The sequence below is a fragment of the Dryas octopetala genome, chromosome 4 (genome assembly GCF_963921425.1).
Source record: "Dryas octopetala chromosome 4, drDryOcto1.1, whole genome shotgun sequence".
NCBI classification, from domain to species: Eukaryota; Viridiplantae; Streptophyta; class Magnoliopsida; order Rosales; family Rosaceae; genus Dryas; species Dryas octopetala.
Window position 1 is genome coordinate 3,132,449 of NC_141369.1, and position 19,811 is coordinate 3,152,259.

The window sequence follows — 19,811 nt, forward strand, 5'->3', positions numbered from 1 at the left end:
TGTTGATGATTAAATTCTATTACTTGGCTATATTGAGTTTGAATTTAAGCTAAAGGATTTTTGAGTTAAAATTTGGCTTTTAAATTCTTCTTTCCTAAGTTTAAATTGAGATTTATGGTTTTTGTATTCAAAGTTTCATGATTTTATGAATTTAGATATTGTGAGTTGAACAAATGCATATTTGATGAGTTTGATTTTGTTAAAGAAAGGTTAGAAGGATACGAAAGGATTTGAGTTTTGGTTTTTCTATATTTATGATTTGGTTGTGGAAAGTGGTTTCAAAATCACCCTTTTTAGTACCCTTTTGGTTATCAAAGTTGGATAGGTCTTTGGGACCCATTACGGCACGCACATAGGCTTTGGGCCATGTGTCGTGATACTTGACCCTTTGGGGGTGGCTCTGCGTGCACGTAAGACAGAATTTCTGGCTCTGCATATGTATGACAGATTCTCGGCTCTGCGCATGTATGACAGATTCTCCGGGTAACTGACTTGGTGTGTTTTATTATAAATGTATTATACAGTTTTATTGCGATCGTTTATTTTAAATTTATAAGCTACCCAGAATTTTAATGTTTGAATTTTATTTGATTAAGAGTTTGTGCTTCGGTTTGGTTTATTGAATTATGATAGCAACTTGAACCTGTTCTGAAAACGTTTTAAAACTGGGGGATTTCAAAGAGCGACGTGAGGTCTTAGAGTTAAACGTGTTTATAAAGGGTTTTTCAGAAAATATATTTAATCTTTGATTTTCATTTCCATTTAACTATCCACTCACTGAGTCTATCTCACAGTTTTTCTTGGGCTGTCTTAAATTGTTTCCCCCCAGGTAGTAGATTCGGTGGAGGTCGTGCCAATCCCGTCGAGGCATAGCATCCATTTTCTATTTTTGGATCTTGTATGCTTCGCTTCCATTTTGGAAGTTCCTTTTCTTTAATTGTAAAAAATCCTGTAATAGAAGTAGTGGCTCTGATTACCATACTTAAATTATAAGGTTATTTTATATTGTTGGGTCTGAGACCCTTTTTGGTTATGGTAGAGGTGGTTGATATCTTAGAAGTGTTTTTAACAGGTTTTGAAATTTTTGGGTTAGTCCATTTTCAGAGGAGGTTCTGCCAAATTTTCGGTAGGATTTTCCTTGATTTTGGATTCCCACAGGACCTCTCCGAGATTCAGGGTGGAATCCGGGGGCGGTCCTGTCACGCTACATTGGTACCTTCTGATCGTCCATCGGAGTTCGCACGACGACAAATCGATGCCGAAAAGGCTGGCGGCAGAAGCCGCCGATTTCGGTCATTTCTGGTAATAATTGGCTAGAGACCCATTTGCGAAAAACGATCCACTAGGTATGGACTATCTTTTCCCTAAAGTGTGGTTGTCCAATTTTGAGAAATTGGAAATCTATTTTAAGGGTTTGAACAATTTCGAATTTATTTTGATTTTTCGAAATTGAGTTGAATTTGAATTGTTTTTGTGCAATTGAAGAGTCTTGTGTGCAATTAAGATTAATTGGAGTTAGTTTTGGGTAAATTCTAGGTCATGCCGCCGCTACCACCACCAGCTCCACCACTTGTGGCGGCGGGTTGGGTGGTTTCCCTTGTTAATCAGCCTTCCCAGGATTCCCAGAGGCCAAACCTAGGGTCCGTATTGTGTGTTGGTGAGTGTTGTGTGTTGTTTAGGGCCGGTCAGCCACTGTGTGTGGTGGTTACCACCCATTTCGGCTGTTGAAAGGCCAAGTTGTGAACCTTGGATATTAAATTGTTGGTTGTCTGGTCTTAACATATACACGAACTCGGGAAATCTTATTCCCGATGCCATTATGCTGCCGGATTGAAGATCCGAGCAAAGGCGCCTGAAGGGCAATTCTGTCTTTTCACAAGTTGCACGATGAGTAAAACTTATCTGGTTATATTGTTGAGTACCGTAGGTGAATTATTTGTTTTATGTGATTTGTTATTGTAGGTTAAAGGAGGCTAAGTGTAGGATTGGATTATGAGAATGAGTGGATAATGATTTTGAGGCTAAGGGATTAATTGGGAATTATAGAGATGTCATGAGAATAATTGCTGATTTAGATGAGAAATGTCTATTATCGAGGTTATTGATTGATGATTAGGCAATCGTTCTGCCAGAATGATCTAATTAATTTTTGAGGAAGTATTGGTATAATTTGAGGATTATTAATTATATCTTGGTATTATTATGGTTTATATTGATTATGTAGAGAATAAGAAATGTTGGTTTAATTGATTGGGAAACTGAGATTGTTATTTGAGGAAGATGTTGAGTCTTGATGTTGGTTTGAGTGGTGTTGACTGGATTGGAAAATTTTATGGAAAACAATAACTTAGACCCCTTTTGATTATGAGGGCATATCTATCATTTTATCTCTTTACTTGGAATTCGTATAATAAATTTCGCAAATTATGAAACTGGGCGTGTTTGTATACTAGGTCGAATGAGCTTCACCTTTCGGCTATTCTAGTGGCAAACAAGTGAAGGATCGTGAGTAGGAATCAATTTCGGAAAGGATTCGGCATAGCTCGGTGTAAACTGTGAGTGGACTTCATTTTAAAAAATGTTTTATGCAATTTATGATGTATTTATTTAAAGAAATTTATTTAAATATTGCATGCTAACTTAACTGAGGAATTTAAACAAACTAGTGAACGTTTATTCATATTGAAAAGAGAAAAATAATAATGATTTACTATTATTGTTTGGAAGCTTAAATTTATGATTAACTATCTTGATATTTTCGATTAATGAATTATGAGATGTTTTGGAAATCTGTTGGATTACATAATTTGAAAATCATTTGTTAAATAAATATTTTGATTTGGCTAATGATGAGTTCAGGGTTGCATTACATGATTTTCATATGGATAGTTTCTGGAAATGATTTTTGGCATTATTTTGGAAAGTTTGATTATTGAATTTCCGTCCTTTGGAAGTGATTTTGATCGAGTAGCCTTCATGTTATGAAAATGATTCATTAAGCGAATTTATGAAAGAGTATACTTCAGTTTTCGTATATGAATGAGTATCTTACTGAGCAGTGGAGTTTTGAATAAGGAAAGTAGTTTCAAACCGTCACATTAGTACCCCCTGACAGGTACAGTTTTGCTCTGCACTCATTTAGAAATGACTCGGCGGTGTATGACTAGCATTATATATTACTCTGCACTTGCCTAGTCGGCGGTGTATGACCAGTATTACATATTGTTCTGCACTTGCCTAGTCGGCGGTGTATGACCCATTACATATTTGCTCTGCACTTGCCTAGAGATGACTCGGCAGTGTATAACCAGCATTATTAGCTCTGCGTGCACGTATGACCAGTTTTTCCCCGGGTACTAGTGTAGCGTGAGGTTTCAGTTTGTAGAGTATTTTGAGAAATGAATTTGCATCAGTAAATATTTTAAATGACAGTTTCAATAAAGCTTTGAGTTTACATTTCAGATATTTTAATAGTTTTACAGCTTGAGAGTATTATTTGTTCTTCAGAGTTTGATTTACAGTTTCGAGGTGATTTAAAAATGGATTTAAGATATGGTTTTAAAACTGGGGGGTATTTAAAGAAAATGAGTTCAAAGTAAATGAGCAGTTTTACAAATGGCTTTCAAGGGGTTTGTTTTAAAGTTTATTTTTGTCCACTCACAGAGATTATTCTCACGTTTTATTTTTTTTACGTTTTCCCCTAGGTTTTAGATATCACTGAGGACATATCGTACCACGTCGAGGCTTTAGTTTTCCCTACCATTCGTTCGTCAACATTGTTGGCATAATATTCTTGTCTTATTTGTTTTTATCTATTTGATGTTATAAAAATTCTATTTAGTTATGCTCTATTTAAATTCAGATATAAATTTTGAATTGAAGTGGAGATTAGCGGGCCTAACACCCGGTTGGTGTTGGACTTCACAGGGTCACTCCGGGTTCCAGGGTGGAATCGAGGAACGGTCCTATCATTCACATATAATGAAGATGACATCCAACATGCATGTATGCATGATCACATGTTTACTGTGAGACCCCGTATTTTTCAAATATTCATTTTAAATATTTTGAGAATTTATTTTAAGGATTTTGAGAATTTATTTGGAATTTAAAAGGTTTTAATCTAATTTTAATTTTTGTTTTGGGCTTGACCCAAAGTTGACTTTTAAAATTAGTGGGCTTTCGTCTTTGACTTTGGGCACGTTGGATAGGTCTCGTGTAACGCCCCGAACCTCAGGCCCATAAAAATACTGAACATCAAACTTTTAAACATGTTTTCTCTTTCTTTTGAGTCATGCACAACAACATAAATAAATACAATTTTATCAAAAATATTTAAACAAAACCATTGTGTAAAACAATTAAATAAGTCTTTCTGAGTCCCACTGCCTCGTCTTCTCTCTACTGCTTCCTCAGCCTGCTTAACCTGCAAAACACAAACCTTACACCACATCCATGGTGTACCGGGTTATACAACAAACCCGGTAAGCTCACTAGAGGTCGTATGAGTGAAATGACTTAAACAATTAACCTCAATAATTTCTTCAATTTCCATACTAAAAAAATAATCCACAATAATATCCATAAATACTCAATCACATAATAATTCATCGCCAATCATCCAAGTATCAAGATAAACATAATTCCTCAAATTCACATCCTAATCCCACCAATAATAATAATAATCATTCTGCAAATCAATTGCCTAATCGTCAACTAACAACCTCAACCTCAATCATTCACAACTTAAATAATAACCTCAAAACATAATCACTATCATATCCATCCTCAAGATTCAAGCTTAGTCTTACCAAATTCTAGTCAAACCAAATCCTATCAAACAAATGAAATACAATCACACCAAACAAACAATATATCATCTATCTAATTTCACTCACATCGCTCTTTAAAAAAAATCCCCCAGTTTTAAAGGCATTTCTCAAATCCTTTCTTAACTCGTCTCAAACTGTAAATCTATTAAAGTGTTTGAAATAAATGTCATGCCTTACTGAAACTATCATTTAAAAAATTTACTGATGGAAAATCATTTCTCAAAAATATTCTACAACTGAAACCTCACGCCACATTAGTACCCGGGGAACTGCTAGTCATATACTGAGGTTATTAAGTTCGCCACATCCCGTGCATAGGCACGAGCAGACAGATAAGCTCGCCACTTCCCGTGCAGAGCAAATTGATGCACGGGCATGCAGGTATGCTCGCCACTTCCCGTGCAGAGCAAATCGATGCACAGGCAAGCTGGGATGCTCGCCACTTCTCGTGCAGAGCGAATCAATGCACGAGCAAGCAAGAATACTCGCCACTTCTCGTGCAGAGCGAATCTATACACGAGCAGGCAGGAATGCTCGGCACTTCTCGTGCCGAGCGAATTGATGCACGAGCAGGCAAGTGAGTAGGCTCGCCACTTCTCGTGCAGAGCAAATTAATGCACGAGCAGACAGGTATCCTCGCACAAACTCTACACAACGTTCTCAAAACTATCTCATAACTATCCTTGTTTCACAATATAATGCCTCTTGTATATTCAAATTTATCACCACGTACCCAAATCACCACTTAATTTAATAACCAAGAAGCTACACCCATAAATAAAGTTAAAGCTTCCAACGTATAATTATTAAAATCTAATTTAAACATTTACTCTCCACCCACAAGACCATTCGACATGAGAAATCAACTATATGATTGTCAGCCACTTAATTATCACTCAAAGTTTACTCTCAGTTTACTTCGAGCTATGCTGAATCCCTTCCGAAATTGATTCCTACTCATGACCCCTCACTTGTTTACCACTAAAATCATACCAAATACTTCCTCAATAAGTAACTTAATTATTCTGTAAGATAATTTCCTAACCATTATTCATTAATCCTCGACAATAAGCATTTCTTCACTAATCCAGCAATTATTCTCGGGCAACTCTATAATTCCTAATTAATTCCCTAGCCTCAAATCCTCATCAGTTCATTCTCATGATCCAAATCTTACACTTAGCCTTCTCTAACATATAACAACATACACACAAAACAGACAATTCACTAACGGTACTCTACATTACAATCCGATAAGTTCACTCACAGTGCAACCACGTGAAATAACCGAAGTGCTCTTCACGGCGCCATTGCTCGGATATCAAATCCGGCAGCATAACAGCATCGAGGATAAGATTTCCCAAGCCCGTGCACCTGTTAAGACCAGAAACACAAACGGCCGCTAGACAACAGAAACAGGTGACCGCCACCACACACGGTGGCTGCCCGACTTAGAACAGTACACAAAACACCCAGAAACTCACCCACAGGCTTCGGGTAACTGGCCAGAGGCCAAGAACCAACAATTCCAGCCATCGACATGGCCAAACGCGGCGGGACCCGCGGTGGTCCGTGGTGGTCAACCTGGGTTGACGGCCAAATCTCACCGGAAATGGCCGAAATCGGCGGTGGAAGCCGGCGGCTGAGTTGGACTTCCCGAGCTCATTGCTCCGTCGTGGAGCATCATCGGAGCAGGAGGACACCACGGCTGAACTTGCCGTAATGAGACGAACAAGACCCAGCGGGTCCAGCCACCCAAATCTCGCCGAAACAGTCAGATCGACGACGAGGCTCGAATCTAATCCAGGCTGGGTTTCGGGTTTTCGGGGGCCTTTCTGGGTTGAACCGAGACCAAGAGGAGGAAGAGAGGAGGGCAACAATGGCGCAGAGCAAAGCCCAACCCCAGCCACCGCCGGACGCGCCTTCACGCGCCGGTGGCAGGGCTGGCGAGAGTAAGAGAGAGAGAGAGAGAAGAGAGAGAGAGAGAGAGAGAGAGAGAGAGAGAGAGAGAGAGAGAGAGAGAGAAGGAATGGGGAGAGAGGAGAGAGAATGAGATAAAAATCTGATTTTTGGGTTTTAAAACCCCCTTGGTACAAATTACGAGCTTGCCCTTTACTTTAAATGCCTGTAACTCTCAAACCATAACTCCGATCGACGAGTGCTACGTGTCTACGAACTCTTGGACTCGAGACCTATCCAACGTGCCCAAAGTCAAAATCAAAAGTCCACTAATTTTAAAAGTCAACTTTGGGTCAAGCCCAATTTAAAACAAAAATTAAAAATTAAATTTACAACCTTTTTAAATTCCAAATAAATTTCCAAAATCCTTAAAATAAATTCTCAAAATATTTAAAATAAATCTTTGAAAAATACGGGATCTCACATCTCGAGTCCACGAGTTCGTAGACACGAAGCGCGCATAAATCGAAGTTACGGTTTGAGAGTTACGGGCATTAGAAGTAAAGGTCAATTTTGTAATTTGTACCAAAGAGGTTTTAAAACCCAAAAATCAGTTTTTAAACCACATTTCTCTCTCTCCTCTGTCACGCACTCTCTCTCCCTGACTTCACTCACTCTCTCTCTCTCTCTCTCTCTCTCTCTCTCTCTCTCTCTCTCTCTCTCTCTCTCTCTCCTTCCTCCCCGCGCACACACCCGTCTCCCAGCCACCATCACCGGCCAGCTAATGCCGAGCTCGACCTCCGGCGAGCACCTCGACGCCGACCACCCTCCCCCGGTCTCTCTCTCTCTCTCTCTGCACTCTCCCTCCTTCGACACCAACAGGCTGGGCTAGTTTTTTCTGGCTAGTTTTTTTGGCGACCCAAGGCCGCCGGCGTGCAGCCCTTGTGCCGATCATCCTCCCCAGCCCAGTCTTGTACCTCGCCGCCATCCCTCGACGACGGAACGATACAAAACAGAAACGGAGCCACCACCGACGCTTTGATTTTTTCGACCAAGACATGACACCGGACCTACTGGGCTTTGTTCCCCTCGTCATGGTGAGTCCAGCCATGGTCTCCGTTTGTCCAGACGATGCTCCATGACGGAGCAATGAGCTCGGGAAGCCAAGCCAGCCGTCGGCTTCTGCCGCCGTTTTCGGCCATTTTCGGCGACTTTTGACCCTCGACCCAGTTACGAGAATTGATCCTCGAGGTATGGGTAATCTTTTCCCTAAGGTGGGCACATCCAATTTTGAGAAATTGGAAATTCGATTTTAGGGTTTATGCCTATTTCGAATTCCTTGAAATTGGACTTGAATTCGAGTTGTTTTTGTAATTGAAGGTTCCATTGTGCAATTAGGATAAATTAGAGATGATTCTGGGTATTTTCAGGATTTTACCGCCTATGCTACCATCGGAACCGCCACTTTTGGAGGTGGGTTAGTTGTCGTTTGACCCAATTCCGCCCAATTGAGGTCCCAAGAACCCTTCTAGTTCCTTTTGGTGAGAATTTGATGTTGTTTGTGTGTTGTTTGGGGCTGGGCAGCCACCGTGTGTGGTGGTTTCCGCTCGTTTCGGTCGTTCAGCGGCCATTTGTGTTTATGTTTGGTATTTAATTGGTTGTCTGGTCTTAACAGGTACACGGGCTCGAAAAATCTCATTCCTGATGTCGTTATGCTGCCGAATTTGATATCCGTGCAATGGCACCGTGAAGGGCATTTCGGTCATTTCACATGGTTGCACTATGAGTGAAACTTATCTGGTTATATTGTTGAGTACTGTGGATGAATTGTATGTTTTGTGTGATTTGTTGCTTTATGTTAGAGGAGGCTAAGTGTAGGATTTGAATCATGAGAATGTAGTGACGAGGATTTGAGACTAAGGGATTAATTGGGAATTATAGAAATGCTATGATGATAATTGCTGAATTAGAGAAGAAATGTTTTTTTGTCGAGGTAAATGAATGAGGATTAAGCAATTATTATATAGTAGACTGTCTGCTTAACCTGCAAAACATCAACCACACTGCACCATATACATGGTACACCGGGTCATTCAACAAACAACCCAGTAAGCTCACTAAAGCTCGTATAAGTGAAATGACTTAAACAATTATCCTAAAAAATTCTTAAATTTTCATACTTAATAGTAAACCACAATAATATTCATAATTACTCAATCACATAATATTTCATCACCAATGATCCAAGCATCAAGAAAATCATAATTCCTCGTATTCACATCAAATCCCACCAACAATAATAATAATCATTCTGGCAAATCAGTTGTCTAATCATCAACTATTAACCTCAACATCAACCATTCACATCCTAACCCATAATCTCAATGCATAAATTATCCTCATTTCTATTCTCAAAGATTCAAGCCTAGACTTTACCAAGTCCTAGCCAAACCAATTCCTAGCAAACAAATGCATACACGCAAGCAAAGCAACAATTCAGCTATCTAATTTCACTCACATCGCTCTTAGAAATCCCCCAGTTTTAAAACTATTTTCAAAATCTCTTCTCAAACGTCAAAGGAACTATTTAAATACACGAAAGAAGAGTTAAACAAGTAAGAAGTCGTTCTTTGAAACTTTCTGAGTAAAAGTATTATGTAGCACCATATACTTAAGAATCAATATTAAACATGAAAAGAAATTTTCTCTTTAAACTTATGAAATAGAAAATCCTTGGAAAGAAAAAGGAAGTTTTACCGTACTCATACCCATAACTGTAGACAATGTCCTGGCCACAATCCAGCGCACGGGCAGGCTCAAATCCTGGCTACAATCTGGTACATAAAGGTCACTCTGCACGAGCAGGCTCGTATCCTAGCCACAATCTCGTACAGAGAGGTCACTCCGCACGAGCAGGCTCGTATCCTTGCCACAATCCTGTGCATTTTACACAGGCAGGCTCGTCCGATTAGTATGTGCATTAGGACAGCTGTCTTTAAATACTCTTTAAATCTCTACTCACTTTTGAGATAAATGGTTAAACATTTTTTAATTCTTTTCAAAACTCTCCTTAACAATCCAACGCATCAAAAATGTGTCTTTCCTCAAATCACAACGTCTCAAACCATACTTAAACATTCAAAGAAATGAACATCCAAGTTATATGAAATCTTTTAATAAACTAAGTAACAATTAAAGACCCCCTTTTAAAATAAAGAGTTCTTCGATATGAATCACATCCAAAAGTTTGTTGAAATATTTCTTAATCGTCTAAAATATAAATTCCAAGATAAGGGAAATCGAGCTATACGAATGGTTATTATGCAAACTTAAGATTTAAAACTCAAATAATTAATATAAATCACGAATTTCATAAATCATTTAAATTCTTAAGGGTCCACTCACAGTTTACTCCGAGCTATGCCGAAACCTTTCCGAAATTGATTCCAACTCACGACCCCTCACTGGTTTGCCATTCAAATCATACTAATACTTCCTCAAAAATTAATTTGATGAATTCTGTACAATAATTGCCTAATCATCATTCATTAACCTCGACAATAAGCATTTCTTCTCTAATTCAGCAATTATTCTCAGGACAATTCTATAATTCCCAATTAATTCCTTAGCCACAAATCCTCATCAATTGATTCTCATGATCCAAATTCTACACTTAGCCTTCTCTAACATATAACAACAAACACACAAAACAGACAATTCACTGACGATACTCTACATTAAAATTCGATAAGTTTCACTCACAGTACAACCACGTGAAATGACCGAAATGCTCTTCACGGCGCCATTGCTCGGATATCAAATCAGGCAGCATAATGGCATCGGGAATGAGATTCCCGAGCCCGTGTACCAAAAGGACCTAGAAAGGTTCTTAGGACTTCAATTGAGCGGAATTGGGTCAAACAACCACTAACCTGCTGCCAAAAGTGGTGGTTCCGATGGTGGCAGCGGTGGCACGAACCTCAAGGATAAATTCTTGTAACTGAGTCAACGGTTAAAAGTCGCCAGAAACGGCCAAAAACTGCGGCGGAAGCCGGCGGTGTCACTCCCCTTTCTCGAGTCGATTTGCTGCACGTGGCGGTCGGTCGGCAACGGGGAGGGGTAGGTTGAGTCGGCGCCGGTGTAAGGAGCACACCGGTGGTCGCCGTTCGTTGGGGGAAGGCCGGAGCAAAAAGCTCCGGTGTGTAGCAGTGGCTGCGCGCATAGAGAGGGGGAAGAGAGAGAGAACTGTCAAGGAGAGAGAGAGAGAGAGAGAGAGAGAGAGAGAGAGAGAGAGAGACTGAGGGAGGAGAGAGAGAGAGAGAGAGAGGAGGAGGCTGAGGCGGTGGCGTCACCGCCTCCTGGCCGGACGACGAGGAGGGAGGCCGGAGAGAGAGGAGCTCAGGGGAGAGAGAGACAGGGAGAGAAGAGGATTGGGGAGAGAGAGTGTGCGTGAAAGTGAGAGGAGAGAGAAATGTGATATAAAAAAAACTGATTTTGGGTTTTTAAAATCCCTTCCACACAAAATTACAAAAATGTCTCTCACTTTGAACCTCCGTAAAACCCAAACCGTAACTCCGATTGAAGCGTGCTTCGTGTCTATGAACTCGTGGAATCAAGACCTATCCAACGTGCCCAAAGTCGAAGATGAAACTCCACTAATTTTAAAAGTCAACTTTGGGTCAAACTCAATTTAAAACAAAAATTAAATTAAATTAAAACCTTTTTAATTTCCAAATAAATTCCCAAAATCCTTAAAATAAATTCTCAAAATATTTAAAATAAATCTTTGAAAAATATGGGGTCTCACACTCCCTACCTAGCAACGTCACTTATACCTAGGTTCCACCTCGAACAGCACCCCAAATTCCTATCCAAGTTCAAGAGACTCCAAGTTAGGTTTAGGAAACAAAACAATAGTCTAGTATGCCACTTAGCTTAGTTAATAAGTTAACCACCATCGGAAATAAAACCAAATTTGGAAATACCTTTGAGAGGATCTTGACCTAGCTGGAAACTGCCAAGGTACAACTATCTTGCTATGATATATTTGTGAAAGTGTATCTTCATGCCTTCATAAATATTTTGTTTGTATTTTAATTCTACATTTGTATCAAATATGTGTGAGTTTATATTTTGTACTTTAAATTAATGTTGTGCAAGTTGTATATTTGAAGTAGAGTGAGTTCTACATTTATGTAGAGTGAGTTTATATTCATGTTAGCGTATTCTTATACCTTCATGAATATTAAATTCCGTATTTAATTAATGTTGTGTGAGTTTACATTTCTACATTTTAAATAAAAGTAGAGTGAGTTTATTTCCTGCATTCAAACTGTGATTTTCCTTATTATTAATAATATTTGGATATTACCGAACAAGGACGGATTACCGCTAACGTTCATAATATCTAACTATTATTAAAAACTGTGAATTTCCTTTTATATATATATACATATATATAATAATCGTTAACACAAAAAAGTCCTTGTGGAACAAGGCATAAAAAAGAACTCAGGCCGAGAAGTTGTTCCTCTATTGGCCGTACAATCACCTGATTAAAATCAGAACATGGCATGCAAACCATAAACGGCCTCTTGGTTGAAATTCACGTGATCCACATCAAACTCGACAAAACGGCCTTTGGGCTAATCCGAGTTCAACCCATTTCTGTATCCGAACTTTGGGCTGTGAACAGTGGCACGCCCACAACACACTATCGCCAAATTACATGAGAACTATAGTGTTCCTTGTTCAAGGTTCTCGAGGTCTCGAACCCCGATGAATTTTGAGGGTAACATAATTTGGCACGCCCAATGGGATTGATAAAAGCCTTTTGTGCCAATTCCTCTCAAAGAGCAGGACTGGTCCCACGACCATACCAAATTTTGTGCTCACCACATAATTTGGCACGCCCGGTGGGACTATATTGAACTTTCACTTCAACAAAGAAGGAGTTATTGTGCCAAATTCTCTCGAAGATCATACTTGGTGTCACAACCATACCAAATTCTGTGCTAAACAATATAATTTGGCACGCCCAGTGGGACTGTATTGAAGTTTCACTTCAAGAAAGAAGGAGTCATTGTGCCAAATTCTCTCGAAGATCATAAAAGTAAATGGCCTCTTGGCCAAAATCAGTACAAGAAGTATGAACAACCAATGGGATCAATATTATCTTATCTCTGAATCCAACGGCTATTATGCAGCCGAAGGGTACCATACCCACACTGAATCTGAAGGCCAATATCATGGCCATTCCTACGAAAGTAGCCAAGATTATATTGATGACTATTGTGATGGCAACATAGCCAACAATGAGTATCCCTATCACAATAATCAACAATATAGTCATAACGGCTATTCTGCAGCAGAAGGGTACCATACCCACACTGAATCTGAAGGCCAATAGCATAGCCATTCCTACGAAAGTAACCAAGATTATGTTGGTGACTATTGTGATGGCAACATAGCCAACAATGAGTATCCCTATCACAATAATTAGTCATGACAGCTATTATGCAGCCGAAGGGTACCATACCCACACTGAATCTGAAGGCCAATATCATGGCCATTCCTACGAAAGTAGCCAAGACTATGTTGGTGACTATTGTCATGGCAACATAGCCAACAATGAGTATCCTTATCACAATAATCAACAATATAGTCATAACGGCTATTATACAGCCAAGGGGTACCATGCCCACACAGAAGCCCAAGACCAAAATTATGGCCAAATTGTTATGCATAGTTCTCTTCAACCCCACTGTCAATATTCTCCATCCATGGAGATTTCTAGAAAAATTGAAAAAACTAAGAAGCCAGCTGCTGAATGGCCGTATGATGAAGAGAGCTCTGGAAAGATTGAAAGAATTTTGAAAAAGCTCGAAGGAGTCAATCCGAGGAGGCAACTAGAAATCTTGGAATTAGCCATGTGCTCAGCAGGAAATCATGAGAACAAAGCAACCTTCCTAGAACGTGTGCTTAACCATGTTGAACATGGATTTCTTCCTCCACTTGTGAAAGGAGAAGAAAAAATAGCTTTGATGGGCCAAGGAGAGAAAGAAAAGACTGAAAAAGAGCTTATTTTCAATAAGCCTTTAAATGTTGAAACAATCCTTTCGCCTAGCTGTATTGTTGAGCATGCTGTTGAAGAAGCCAAGGGAAATTTGGCTAAAAAAGAAAAGGAGGTTATCTCTGCCCCAACAAAAGTGGAGCCAATAAAAGACCAAATTATTTATGAAATTTTGGTTGGCCAAGAAGAGGTGGATGAAGAAGATCTCAGGTCTTCATATGACGAAGAGGCTACCTTGCCTCAATTTGATTTTAACATAGAGCAATCCACGGCTCTTATGATGATGATGAGCCCATCCTCAATTTTGCTACGCTCGGGGGGCTAACATCAAATGTCAATTTAGTAGAGGAAGTCATCCCTTCTCCAACTAATATTGGGCCAACAAATCCTCAATTCATCCGAGAGGATGAAATTGAGATTGGCCATGAAAATGTGAGTGCTACAATATGTGAGTCAACCATAAAAGTTGACATGATCGAACAAGTCCACAAGTCAGCCTCACATGAAGATGCCATGCAAATCGACATGGTAGTGCGTGGGAGACAAAGCCAACTTGGAGAAGCCGATATCGGCTAAATTGACGGATTAATTCTCAATTAAAGAAAACAATTGAGAAATCCAATTTACTCAGGGGGCTAAGTGCAAACATTGTCAAGATGGCCGGAAAACAAGGTTCTCCCAAAATAATGTATACAAGATAAGGATCATTTTGTCTAAGGAATTAGCCAATACATATAAATGCATTTACAGGATTGCCGAGATCCTTGATAAGAACACTGCAGTCCTAGTTGCTGTTTGGGTGTGCCACTATTCTAGGCTAATTAGCCGTAATAGAAAAGATATTGAATTTGTTGATTTGCGATGGATTCTCTGTCTTCTAACCAAACAATTGTAAGCGAGTAAGGAACAAATTCTAGCCAAAGGTTCTAACTGCCTTGATCCTCAAGGACTTCTAATCATCGTTGGTTTCAATTACTCTATGCTCAAATTCGTAAGTGCGAACAATATTAGCTTGTATGACTGGGTGAATTGCAAAGTAATGGATTTTAATGAAAAATGTGTGAATAATTTGATTATCACGAAACTGAGTAACAATACGAGTTCTTAATTATGATGAAATTCATAAAGAAAAATAACTAACAAAGGGGAACAATAACCAAAAGAAATCGATACTAAGAGAACAATATATTAGCAGAGCCAAAATCAAAGAAAACTAGGTCTTAACGAGTCAAAGAAAAAGTTGAGATCTTTGGGAATTCTGGAACTTGAGTTGTTGAAAAGCTTGGGCTTGGTTTTAGATGTATTGAGAGAGATTTATGTCTTCAATGCCTTGTTTATATAGTAGTCACCCTCCAAGAATTACAGGAAACCCTATCCTACTTGCATTCAAATTCCTTCTCTCTTTACTTCATGCCCAAGACTTTCTTTACTTGTCTGATTTAGAAATCCTAACTTACCAAGGAGAACTCGGCGTAAACCAGTAGGACTTTCCTTATTAAAAGATGGGCTTTGGTGAGATGGGCTTGCTGGTACCTGCTCGTCGTGGGCTTGGACTGAGTTTAAGCTTCAAACTTGAACTTGGGCTGAAACATGCTTTTTGGGCTTAGACGTGATATCCGGCCCAACTTCCCGAAATTGGGTGTAAACAATAACAATGTATATCTCATATTTAATATTCAACCAAATCAACCAATAATATCACTCAGATCAATCATATAACTCAATCAAGCATAATGTAAGTTTCACAAAATTTAATATAATCAATTGCCTTAAAGGTTTCACCAAGACCCCCTACCTCGAATCTGACCTAGTTTGCTCAACTTACTCTTCCGGGATCTCTAACACCACACTCGAACCTAAACCTGAACACACAAGTGCGAAACCATAACAAAAAATATAAATTATAAATAATTTAAAATTAATAAAGCTCACTCTCTTTAATTAAAATTGGAAATTAAAACCTATATCTACATATCTTGAATTGCCACCAAACCTGTACCATTGAGTCTGTATCGAAAAATGGAGTCGGGAGTGTCGAAGAATAACACCATATAGAAGAGGGAACAATAAAGGTTAGAAGAGTAACAAATTTTGTATTGTTTCATTTATTTAGTTTAGTCCCACTCTGAAAAATATATTGATGAACAAATTTGGTGACTCTAGCATCATTAATGGAAAAAGTACAAGAAAAATAAAAGGAGAATGAGAATGAAAAACAAAAAGAAAAAGAAAAAGAAAAAGAAAAAGAAGAAGAAAAAAAAGAATGAAAACAAAAAGAAAAAGAAAAAGATAACCCTTCCATGCATGTATGCCTTTCCTTTCTCTTGTGTTAGAAGTTACAACGAAGGCAAAAAAAGACAGATGTTAATTATGATGATGCCACATCTCTTGGTAAGGAGGAGCTCCTCCTGAGGAAGCCAAGCATTGTCCCAAATTATTTAATTATTACTTTATCACTCAAACACCCCTTATAACTTTTTACAATACTCAAAAGTATGCATGTATTGATTTTAAAATTTTAAGAACACAAAAATTATAGTTTGTAATTTTGAAACTTTATTACTTTATCACTCATACACACCTTATATAGTAGGCACAACCGTTGTTCATGAGGTCGACATGGCTCAAAAAGACAGGGATACCTTGTTGAGTGCTCTGAAATTGAATTTGCAACAAGCCCAATCTCGTATGAAAATTTATCTTGATAAGCATCGAACATAGAGGGTTTTTCAGGTGGGTGATTGGGTGTATCTTAAATTGCATACGTACCGACAACACTTTGTGCATGCTCGCCATTGCCACAAGCTTGCTCCAAGATATTATGGACTGTTTCAGATTGAAGCAAAAGTTAGGTCAATTGCTTATCGTTAGCTCCTTCCTGATTCCCCCAAAATCCACTCAGTTTTTCATGTATCCCTTCTCAAAGCCAAGCTTGGCCAACATGTGGTGCCATCAGCTACACTTCCCCTACTTGCTGATTTTGGTTCTGCACACTTATACCCATACAAAATTTTGGATCATACTATGGTGAACGTACAGATGACACAAGCCTGTCATTCGTTGGCTGATTCACTGGTCTAGGCTACCTGCAGAGGATGCTACTTGGGAGGATGCTGATTCCATCATCAATCGCTACCCAAATTTCAATTTTCAAGCCTGAGGACAAGCCTTTAGTTGGGAAGGTGGCCTTGATGAGAACCTCATATATTTTGAGCTTATTCTAATTGTTATTATGTCATTCCTTTACTGTTATTTAAATGTAGGATTTACCATTGCCATGTGCTGGCTGTTTATTGGAGTCACTCTTAGCCAGGTGTAACTTGGTATATATATTAGGTTGTATGAAGATTTCTTATTCAATTAATGAAATATTATCAGTTTATTTTCTCTGTTTTTCCCTTTCATGTAGCTTAGCATCCCATTAGAAGGCAAGATACTGTATCAAATGCTTCAATAAGAGATTAAGACAGGGGCAATGAAGAATATTTGAGAGCTTTTTCCTCTTTAAACGAAAAAATATATATATATTTCAAGTTTCATCATCTTGCCCATGAAGAAAATTTTCTCCATCCACCACTGATTTTAGGTCTCTTTAGTTATAATGAGGGTTTCAAATAGAGGCCAATTTTCCGAAATATCAATTTTTCGAAATGAAGATATCGATAGGAGGTGAAGCAAAACCCTCACCTGTATCCCTGATATAGCCGACATTTACAGTAAATATCAGATATCACTGATATTCGACCAATTAATATCCACTACAAGAAAAACCTTAATATATATCAGTGATAAACCGATATCTATTTAGGTTTCCAACCGATATATTGAATGCTGATATCTATTCTCTCATATTACATATCGGTTATACACTGATGTCTATACTATATTAGATATCGTATTTGTTTGATAATCTGATATGATATACCACCATCGTTATCAGATATTAATCATTTCTGATATCTTAAAAACTGCATTCCGATATGTAAGATACTTATGATATCATTAGTAATTTTGAAACCGATATAAAAAATGTATTCAATATCGTCTTGGTACTTAAAATCAGATATAAAATGAGTATAGCATATCGGTTTTGTAATTAAAATTGGATATAAATGGTGTATCACATATCGATTTGGTACTTAAAATCTGATATAAAAGGTGTATAACATATCGGTTTTGTAATTAAAATTGGATATAAAAAGTGTATAACATATCGATTTTGTACTTAAAATCGGATATAAAAGGTGTATAACATATCGGTTTGGTACTTGAAATCTGATATAAAAGTATCCTTTAGATATCAGTTTTTTGTTTTTTAAATGATGTTGAAACATCATTCCTTATCGTTGCATTTTTACATAATCTGATATGCAATAGGCTTCTGATATTGATAAAAATTAATTGGTAAATATGCATCCACGCAACAATTACTAAGCTTCTAAAGTAATCCAACTTAAATTCTTCCATTCATATAAATAAATCCAACATCCAAACTCAGTAATGAAGTTAACAAAATAAGATTACAAATCCATATAAAAATATGGATAGCCCTCATCATGTATACTTCAAAATCACTTGCCTATCTCCATAACCTTCACAAAATCCATCTCTAGCTAGCTAGATCCTAATTAAACACATGCGAACATGTACAAAAATAATGAAGGCATGACAGTGCAATTCAGCTAGGCATAAATTCTGCCTATACAAAAGATTTGAATGTGAACTAGCTAGTATATATCTTCATATCTACAACAGAATGCTCAAAAAGGTACCAAAAACATGCATGTTAGTCTAAATAAAATTCATGGAAACATAATCTCCCCATTCAACCCGGACTTCATCTATTTGTTCATGTGTGTAACTGCTCCTCTTGTTCTTCAGGTGACTCCACTGAAAACAAGAAAGAAAAGTGCATTAATTAATAAGATTGCATCAAGGATCCCAAAGTATTGAAAAGTGCATTCAGCAAGGATCCCAAAGGGCATTAAGAAAATATAGGCCAAAAGCATTAATAAGATTGCATCAAGTATTGAATTTAGATGACTGCACATATATATGATTTAGATGGCTTTCAGATGGCCTACATTTCTTGCATTTAGCAAGGGCTTTCAAATGGCTGCACATATATATGATTCAAAAAATGGATCATGCAAGTATAAATGAGTAGTCACAGTATCAGCCTAGAGTTCAGCAATAATGCAAGTTAAAAATAATGGAAATAGAAGAGAAATGCAGACCATCAACCCAAACACACTCTTTAATACACACAGCACCAACCCAAACACACATACACAGAAAAAATTAAAAAGATGCAAAGCCAGAAAACAAAGTCTTAAAAACCAGCAACAAACTAGTATCCTAGCTAGGCCATCCCTTCCTTCTGTAATTCCCTTTTACAAGTTTCCTAAGTTAGAACTGTACAAAGGATAGCAAAATATACCAGTCAACTGCCCCAATAGGAGTAAGTATTCTAACCTGCGACTCATATGCAAGGGTTGTGTCCTCAACTATTTCCTTCATGTACCTCATGACATAATATCCACATTCAACACCACCCGGTTGTTTAGGACACTACAGACAAGCAAAGGAAATTACATAGAGTTATACTTAATTAAATTAGTCCAATGTGTAAGACATAAGAAACTTAAAGACTTAAGTAATACATAGACACTTACATAGAGATGCTTCCAAGTTGGTGATTTCGGCCCTTTCCTTCCCGTAACCCCATTAAATTGTCTAATAGCACTAGTTTAGGCAAAATATCAATTTAAGTTATATATCACAATTTAATATACAATCCATATTATGTAAGATGGTACATATTAATATACAATCCATATATATATATATACTCATGAATGGTTCAGAAATAACTGTATTGATATGAAAGAGCAAGATACCTTTATCTAGTTTATCCCACAAATAACAATATAGGAAACACGAGTAATTTGTGCCACTTACACTTTTTTAAACCCACAAGGGCTTTAATTTCTAGCAAAAGAGAACTT

The 19,811-nt window shown here is 37.9% G+C and overlaps 1 long non-coding RNA gene across 1 annotated transcript; it reads right to left on the reverse strand.

Annotated features, from left to right (window-relative positions):
• Positions 1-18,525: 18,525 nt before the first annotated feature.
• On the reverse strand, positions 18,526-19,540 carry LOC147286206 (uncharacterized). Its single transcript, XR_015122103.1, has 3 exons — positions 19,479-19,540; positions 19,279-19,374; positions 18,526-18,693 (listed from the first exon to the last, which is right to left on the reverse strand). It is a non-coding gene; the product is annotated as an uncharacterized LOC147286206 (long non-coding RNA).
• Positions 19,541-19,811: the final 271 nt, after the last annotated feature.